The sequence below is a fragment of the Lagopus leucura genome, unplaced genomic scaffold (assembly GCF_019238085.1).
Source record: "Lagopus leucura isolate 7727_CA_CO unplaced genomic scaffold, USGS_WTPT01 Super-Scaffold_100027, whole genome shotgun sequence".
Taxonomy (NCBI): Eukaryota; Metazoa; Chordata; class Aves; order Galliformes; family Phasianidae; genus Lagopus; species Lagopus leucura.
Window position 1 is genome coordinate 1,250,152 of NW_024962278.1, and position 9,077 is coordinate 1,259,228.

Sequence of the window (9,077 nt, forward strand, 5' to 3'; positions counted from 1 at the left end):
ACTCATTTCATCTTAGAACAAAATGGTAATACCGTAGTAATAACCGAGTATATATTCTGTAAATATGAAGCATTATCGCTTTAGCTCTGAAGAAATCACCGCGGCGATATGTCAGCATTGATCTAAAACTGCAGCATTTTATCTCAACTTTATTACCCATTTTTGAGAATCGCTGAGATTTTCAGAGCATAATGGCAATAAAAGAAGAATTTAAAAAGCGCTTAAATGTGCATAAGTTAATCAGAGGTATCCTCGGGGGGAAAGGGAAATTTGGTAAAACATGAATTATAAGCATCATTTAAACTTACTTTGGACACTAGAGATAATAAATGGCACCATAATTTAGAAATAGCTTTTAACATCAATGACTGTAAGTAGCACTTTACTGTTCATAAGAATTGCAAAGCAACGGTGCTGAGGCCAATTTTATTAGCCATTTTTTTCTTTATAAAAGCAATCCAACCATTTCCAAACGGCGCAGACAGGAACAAGAGTTACGTGTTAATATGCAAAATGCATTTCAGTTTCGGTTTGTTGTTCTGCTTTTTTTTTTTTTTTTTTTCTTTTTTTTTTTTTTTCCTAAATAGCCAGCAATAAATTTACCAAAAGATGCAGCCCAGGGACAACTGAATGATCGTTTCAGAAAAGTAAAGCTTCTTCAGAGTTTACGTATTTGGGAGAAGCGGAGCAGAGGAGAGAGGAAAATCGCCGCCTTCGCAGCTCGGGAGGCACCAAACCTTTTCTTCTTTTGGTATTTTAATGATTTTGCTCCTGGCCACGTTAGCATCGCCAGGCCCTGCAGCGTGCCCGGTGTGCGCAGCACGGGCAGAGGGGCGGGATGCCCGCACTGCCGCTGGGCGCTGCGAACAAAGGGAAAGCCCGCGGCTCAACGAACCTCCGCTTCCGATGCGAGAGTCCGAAATGCAAACAAAACCTCATCGAACAAACAAGTGTGCCACCAATTCCAATGGCTGGAAGCTACAATTATGCAGTACCGAGCCGAAAATGGGGAGCACGAGATCTGTTTTTGCTGTGGCTGTGACTTGGCACTTCTGCTGAGAATCGCTTCTCCAGCACGAGGAATGCTCCACGGACCGGCTTGCTTCTTACGTGACAGATCTCAGCTCCCGTCAGGGTTTATTGGAGAGAAAGGTGTTACTGTGTACTAATTAGGACGAGCTTGCCACGGGACAACTATTTCTCAATTTTCTCTTCATAATGCAAATCCCTAAAAATCTCTGGGTGATGTTTTCAAGCGCTCTCACTCTTGTCCTAAGGGATATCTTTGAGCACCACAGGTCGGCACCGGCACAGCGTCTGACGCGAAAAACCCAGAGAGCCCCACTGCAGTGCCCTGTGAGCAGGGAAACCCCCTCCATCACTGCACCCCCAGCAGTGGGACCTCCATGCCCCACTCCCTGCTCTCACTGCAGCTGCATGCAGCGTGGCCAGGAGCGAGCAGCCCTGCTGCTGCAGCCACCCCAGCACCCAGCGCAGGGCTGAGGGCTGCTCAGCCAAAAAGCACTGCCTGCTCACTAACATCCCAGCTCCTGCTGCCCGCAGCACGCCCTCCTGTCAGTCTAAACAAGCGTTTGCACACACAATCAGGAAAAGCAAACGCGTGCAGTTATGAAGATTAAAACTCCAACCAGAAACATGCGCTGAAGCATTTGGCACCAGGCAGGGCTGGTAAATCGTCCCCATGAGCCAGATTGTGCATAAATCAGCACGGCTCTGCAAAGGCTCCGTCCCAGCACACCAGCCCTTATCACAGAGCAGCAGCCTTGCAGCATGCGTTGGCTGTGTGCTCCTTGTGCCACCCCGAACCCGACCCTGCCCCACAGCTGGCACTTACAGGAGGGAGGAAGGGGTCTGCGGGGCTCTCCTGATCTATGGAGGACTGGAGCTGTGGGGCCATTCCAAGCAAGCTCTGGCCCTTCTTCCAGCCCTGGCCGTGGCATGAGCACTGGTGGGGCTGGTGCCCGTGGCCCCGTGCCCATTCCCCATGGCATTGGGTCCTGCTGTGTCCTGATGCCATGCAGGGACACCAGCCTGGCAGTGGGGCTCCCTGTGCCCGGCAGGCTCCAGAACAGCTACAGGTGTGGGATTTGTCTTGGCTGCTCTGCTCTGTCCTCGTCTGTTCCCATCCATCTCAGCATCAGTTCAGCCAGGGTACTAAAAACTGTCTGAAAACAGAATTTTTGAAAAAAAAAAAAGAAAACCAACAAAGGAAGATATCCCACTGCTCTGTAAGCAAGCACAACCCACAAGCCCTACCTGGGGGCTGCCCGCTGCCACCCCACTCCAGGTCCACGTGGAGCACCAGGGGAGCAGTGGCCGAGCAGGTGGCAGTGCGAGCGGCCCCCAGCTGCCACTCCGTGCTGTCAGCCCATGCTAGTGTCACCGGGCACAGATGGTGCCAGGCAGCCCCCACCACACGTGCCCACCATGCCCAGCGGCTGCTGGGAGCTGTGCTGGGGGCATGCTGCCATCAGAGGGACTCCTGTGCTTCCCCCCTCCCCCCCCCCGCTCCCTCTGCTATCCATGTGGCTGTGCTTGCTCTGCTCCATAGGATTTTTGAGCCATCCTTCTCATGGTTAATGTGCTTGCTGCTTTCCACTTTGCTTGGTGACACAGTAGCTTTGCCATGAAGCAGCCCTGGTACACTGTGCACAGAAATTTCCCCCACCTTACTGCTCTGTGTGGGCTGACACTGAACAATTTACATTTCTAAGGCCATGCCTGCCTGCTTTGCTTGCACCCACTGCAATGTACTCAGAGCTCCAACGATGTGTTTTCCATGGGCTGGGTGCACATAATTTGCAGCTGGGACACTGTGGAGTGAGAATGGCAAGGAGACAGGGACCTTGCGGGACCTTGGGACTGCTCTGGGCAGCATGAGGAATATACCAACTGCTTCCTGGCAGTGATAGGCACATTTGGCTGCCGACATGAAATTTGGACAGGTTGGTGCCGGAGAAGGGCTTCCCTCCATCGGGAGTGATGCTGGGTGCACTGTGTGGGGCAGCCTGCAGGCTCCATCCCAGGAGCTGTATGGGCAGCTGTCAGCCTGCAGCATTCGAAGAACAGTCCCGACACGAGGAAGGATGTGGGCTGTTCTACTTCCCCTGCCCTTTTCAGGATCTGGGGAAGGCAGTGAGAAGGGCACAGTGGTTTTGATCCACCCCTGTGCAGCAGAGCTGCGTCCTTTCACCTCTAAGCACTTGGCTGAGACATAAATTGAGAAGGACAACTTCACAGAGATCAATGTTGGAAAGACACAGCGTGACAAGGCAGGAAAAAAAACCCCAAAACCTAAAACCTGTCAGTTTCTACACTTGAACTCAGGGCAGGCTGATGCTGCAGATCTCAAAAAATGCCCCGTGCACCTTTTTTCCCCACCCCCTCACCTAACCCACGAGCTCCCATTTGCAGGCACGACCCTGGCAGCAGCACACAGAGCCCCTCACCTTCTGCTGACCAAAGGGCCACGTCCCAGCTCAGCACATTCCTGACCAACCCTCTGAGGACACGGGAACCTCCAGGGCTGCACACTGCAGCCGGTGCCATGCACGCCAGCTGCTGCAGAGAGGCCTCAGAGCTCCCAGCACTGCCACAGCCCCATTCCCACTCCCCACTGTGCAGGCTGCTTTCAGAAGCCATCACCATCGCAGCTCCTCTGCAAGATACAGAGAAATCCCAGCACAGGTGTGAGCAAGCAGCGCGGTGTGCAGGAGATGCCATGTGGGAGAAGCTACAGCGTGGGCTGCAGGGCTGCACCCCCAGTCTTGGTTTTGTCTGTGGGTACCAAGGAGGGACAAGCTGCCTGCAGGACTGTGCACACAGCCACCAGCAGAGCACAGCCCTGCCAGGACCGGCCCTGCCCTGCCCGCCCCACAGCGCATCCCCACAGCTGCCCCATTACCCCTAATGGGAACGGCGTGCGGATGGATGAGGGAAAACCTAATGCCTTTCTATTATGCCACCGATTAAGTACTCGGGGTCGTGTCCTCAGCTGATGTAAAGTAGATGAGATACACAGAGCTTAATGGATCTCCGCACCCCAGCCAGCAGCCGGCCCTCTCGCTCCGTTAAAGCCCACAGCCCCTCAGCAGCCCCCGTGTTTAACCCCTCCATCCTTCAGCCACGAGCTCTGTTAACTATCCTTCCTTTCCCAAGTTTGGCTTCACTGCTGTATCTGAAGAGTCGCTGCCCTCACCCAGGTGGGGAACAGTGCAGCGGTGTGGAGCAGAGGGCACAGAGCTCGGGGCTGCGGACGCTCGGAGCAGCACACAGAGCCCTGCAGCCCCCTCTGCCCTTCCAACCCCGTCCCCAGCAGAGCAGCTGAGCTGCTGCTGAGCACTGGATTACATGGCAAATAAAACACTGTTTTGCAAATATAGGTACATCGACTTTCAGTTAAAGCGTGGCTTCCTCAGCCCGCATCCATGAGCTGCAGCAGGCACACAGATGCCTCTTTTTGCCTTCTGTAACTGGATGGGTTAAGGAACATTCAGTGCATTTCTGCGACAAGGAGTGGAAGCAGCGAGCTGTACAGAGCTGGGGAGGGAAACGCATGGCAACAGCCTATGAACAGAAATGTTCTGAACAAGGAAGGCAACGCAGACAGCCCTCGCAGACACCATTCTCGTGCAATAACTTAAACAGTGAGGATTACTACTTGGGGAAATAAAAGACAACATAACTTTCAAACTTGAAAAGCTCTTCCTTCGTTGTAATCAATTGCAATAATCCACGTCAGTGATTTAGATGAAGATCAACTTTACCTTTCTTTGCTGATGACACAAAACTAAGAGCAATAAAAAACTTAAGTGCATTTGTGCACAACTAATGGATTGGATGTGGCATGTGCCAATGGAAGTCGCTATGTATAATGCAGCACATACTGGATGCCAAATTAATGGGATCATTTGGGCATTCTGGAACACTTGTGGCACCGGGCTTAAGTCATCTAAGGAACCTGGCAAGGGTTCGTGACCTTCCATTTGCAAAAGCCTGCTGAAGCCTTGCAGTGCTGGAGGCAGAGCAGCACTCAGCCCAGCTGCTGTTCGGTTCCAGGCACAAAGGCGACAGAACTGAACAGAGATCTGGACTCAGCACCACATTAGGACGTGCTCCACCAGCTCAGAAGGAGCAGCCCAGGAGCTCGCTGGGGTGAGCCATGGCCACACAGCTGCTCCTCGTGGTGGTGGCGATGGCTGCAGCACAGAAATGCACACTTCAGGGAGAATTCGTGTGCACAGGGAGGTGTAAATCTCAGTGTGATTGATGTTAGCTATAGATAAGCTAAAGTATGGCTCAGCTGAGCGAAACACTTTTGTAAAGCGGGGCTCTGAATGCTGTGCAGTTTGTGTGTTTGCCAGCACCGTGCTCTCATCGTGGAGCGGAGAGCAGAGCAAATAACCCATTGATTTTAAAGCTCATTTAGGAAAAAGATTGCCTATACGGATCTATCTGATCACCGTGCATTACTCCATAACACCAAATACCTCAGGCACAAAATAATGCTGAGAGATGCAAATTCTGCAGCCTTTTTTTATACGGGGAAGGCTGTGCTGTGCATACGGGCGTTCTGAGGGGCTGGGGCTGGAAGTGGGCTTGGGGGTCTCTGGGGATGTCTGCATGGCTCCGGCTGAGTCCTGCGTTGTACCTCTGGGCACCGTACAGAAAATCACCCACAAGCACCACTCAGCAAAGTTTAAGCAATCTGCATGCAGCCACGTCCTGCTGACAGCTCAGCATCACTCCAGCTCTCCATCCCTATCCAGCGATGGGTTTGAACATGGGTTTCCCTGGGCTTAACGCTTCTGAAAAGAAAGGAACACGAACACACTGTCTGTGCTTCCAGGGTGCACATGAAACGTGTAACAGTTCAAACGGCTTAGGAAAACCCTTCCAACAGCTGAGAACCATCACTTTTGTAGCAGCTTCAAACACCGATGTACCCAACCCATCTCGGTGGGACACGGGGCACCTCCCCCAGCCCCCACTGCCCCACGGCCACACAGCCCCGGGCACAGGGTGTGAGTTGAGCCCCTGCGGGAGCAGCAGCACCAGCGCACCCCAAAGGGCCCTGCGAGCCCAGGCACTGCCCAGGTTTGTGCTCCTTGGGAACACTGGATGCCCTCTGGGAGCCTCACTGCTATCCCACACGGCTCTGCTGTGCCGAGGGACGGCCCCTCTGAAGGGTGCAGCGCGGACTGTTGGGCAGCACAGCCACGGCGGACTCGGGCTGGCAGGGATGGCCGCTGCGACCTACAAAGAGAGCAGCGCGGAGCGTCCATCTCCGCTGGCGTTCCCCGCTGCTGCCCGGAACACAGGTGCGGATTTCCTGCACAGAGCTGCATCCCGCAGCAGCTCACGCCTCGTCCCCAAGCGATCCGGGGTCGACAAACCAACTGCCCCGGCCCCATTCCCCGGCGCACGGTGCTGCGGCTGCTCGGCCGGCCCGGAGGCCGCTCCTTCGCGAGGCCCTCGGGGAAACTGCGGGCACGAACGGATCCCAGCCCACCGCCGTCCCACGGTGGTGCCGAGCCCGTTCTCCCGGTGCTGCCGGCCGCGGGGCCGTGAGCGCTGAGGGGCTCTGCGCCGACTGCTCCGCTGCGCGCTGCGGCGGTACCGCGCTCAGAGCGCTCAGCTCCGACCCTGTTTGTTTGGGAAAAATCGGGAACACGGACAGCACAGAGCAGCGCTGCCTTCAAACGGCGCCGAAACGTAACACCGAGCACAGGACTCTGACTCTCGGAGCCGTCCCGGAGCCGCGGCAGTGCGGGCTGCCAAAGCGGCGTTCCGCAGACCCGTCCGCCGGGCCGACATCTCGGCGTCGCTTTTATCGCCCGGTCCCCGCCGGGCGCTTCCCCTCGCTCGGCGTTTTCCAACGCGGCCGCGCGGTTCCGTGTTCTGAGCGGCACCGCCGGGTTCGGGCTCAGCCCTGAGCCGCACGGCGAGCGCGGGGCGAAGTGGGAGGAACGCTACCGACATCCCCCAACGGCGACCCGCGTCCCCCTCCCCGCACGGCCGCTGCCGACGCCGTTTGGAGCCTTTGCCCGCACCCGCAGCACTGCGGGACTTTCGTTCGTTAAGAAAAAGAAAATAGGTATGTATGTCGTTAAAAAAAAAAAATAAATAAATAAAATAAAATAAGAGCAACGAAAACCAACGAAAGCCAACAAGCGAAGCCCCAGCGCAACCCTGCGGGTCCCACCGCGGCTGTGCGCGGCCTGGTGCGGAGACGTCTCTGTAAAGAAACCGTTTATTTACACGTCTCGACAAGTACAAAGTATTATACACGGGCCGTGCCAACCCCCAGTCTTCGTTACGATGAACCGTAAGGCGCTTTCTCTACTGCCGGTGCGAGGAGGTGCGGAGCGGCGCGGAGCGCGGGGCGGGCGGCCCCGGGGCATCGCGGGGAGCGGCGGCCGCCACCGACCGCATCCGGAGCGGAGCGGAGCCGTCCCGGCTGCCCTCGGCCCCTGCGCTCGGGGACCCCTCGTTGAGGCCGTCCCCGGAACGGGGGGAAAAAAATCAAAAAAAATCAAAACGAAACGGCCTTTCGTTCCGAAGCCGACGCGAAATGCCTACGTCCGGATTTCGATATAAATAATCGAGGGTTTATATAATTCCGTATTAATAGTGCCCAAAATCTCGATGCATAAATAAATTAACTTATTAACACTTCTTACAAAAAGGAACGCCTCTCCCTCCCGGCGGCACCCCGGCCCCGTGCCGCCGGCCCGGCGCTGCCCTTCAGCGCGGGGGGAACCGCGGGGCTCCGCGCGTCCGCTTGGTGCCGGGGCCGCGCTCAGACGAGGGAGGTGACCGGCGGGATCTTTGCGCTTTCCTCCTCCCAGGGTTGCAGGTTCTGCAACGCGAACAGCGACGAGTTGTGCAGGCACAGCGGGTCGGGCTGGATCGACTCGTTGAGCGACTTCTGGAAGGCGTCGTGCTGCAGCTGCAGCATCAGCCGGCTCGCCTGCTGCCGCTCGGCCTCCCGTTCCTCCGCCGTCTGCCGCCTGCGGGCACGGGGCACAGCTCAGCGCTCAGCGCACCCGGCGGGACGGGACGGGGCGGGACGGGACGGGATGGGACGGAGATGGGACGGGAGGGGATGGGATGGGACGGGACGGGACTCCGCGCCGCTCGGCCGCAAAGTGCGGCCCGGGAGGTGAGGGCGGCCCGGCGTGGGGCGGCTCGGCTGGGGAAGCTCCCTCGTTCTGCGGTTACTTCTCCCCTTTCCGATGAATCCCTCGTTTTCCAGGTAACTCCCTCCAGTCTTCCTAATAATCCTCTCCGGTTCTCCCCAGTAGTTCGAGTAATTTTCCCCAATAATTCAACCGATTATCCCCAGTAGTTCAACCCCAATAATTCAACCACTTATTCCCAAATAATTAAACCAATTTTCTCAATCCATTAATCCATTTCCACAGTCATTCCCCCAGTTTTCCCACTACTTCCCCTATTTCCACAGTAGTTCACCAATTTCTTCTAATACTTAATCCAATTTTCACGCCGCCTCCCTCATTTTTCCCAACAATCCTCCCAACTTCCCAATATTTCCCCCCATTTTTCCAACTGCTGGCTGATTTTTCACAGCCGCTCCTTCGCTTTTTTCCCCCAATAATTTATCCGATTTCTCCAATCACTCCCACGATTTCCCAACAGCTCTCTCAATTTTCTCAGTAACACCCTCCATTTTTTTCCGACGCATCCCTCATTTTTCACAATAACTCCTCCGACCATCCCAATAATTTACCGATTTTCCCATCAACTCCCCCAATTCCCGATGAATCCCCCAATTTTCTCACCACCACCCGTTTTTCACAACAACTCATTCCCCTTTCCATCAGTTCCCCTCATTCCCTATCAATTCCCTCAATGTACCGCAGCCATCACTCGTTTTCCCAACGATTCCCCCAATTTTCACATGCACCTACAGCTCTTCCCACCGCCTCCCCCCATCTCCCCTTTCCTCACCCCCATTCCCGCACAGCTGTCCGCTCCCCGCTGCAAGCTGGGGCCACCTGCTCCTCTCCTCTCCTCTCCTCTCCTCTCCTCTC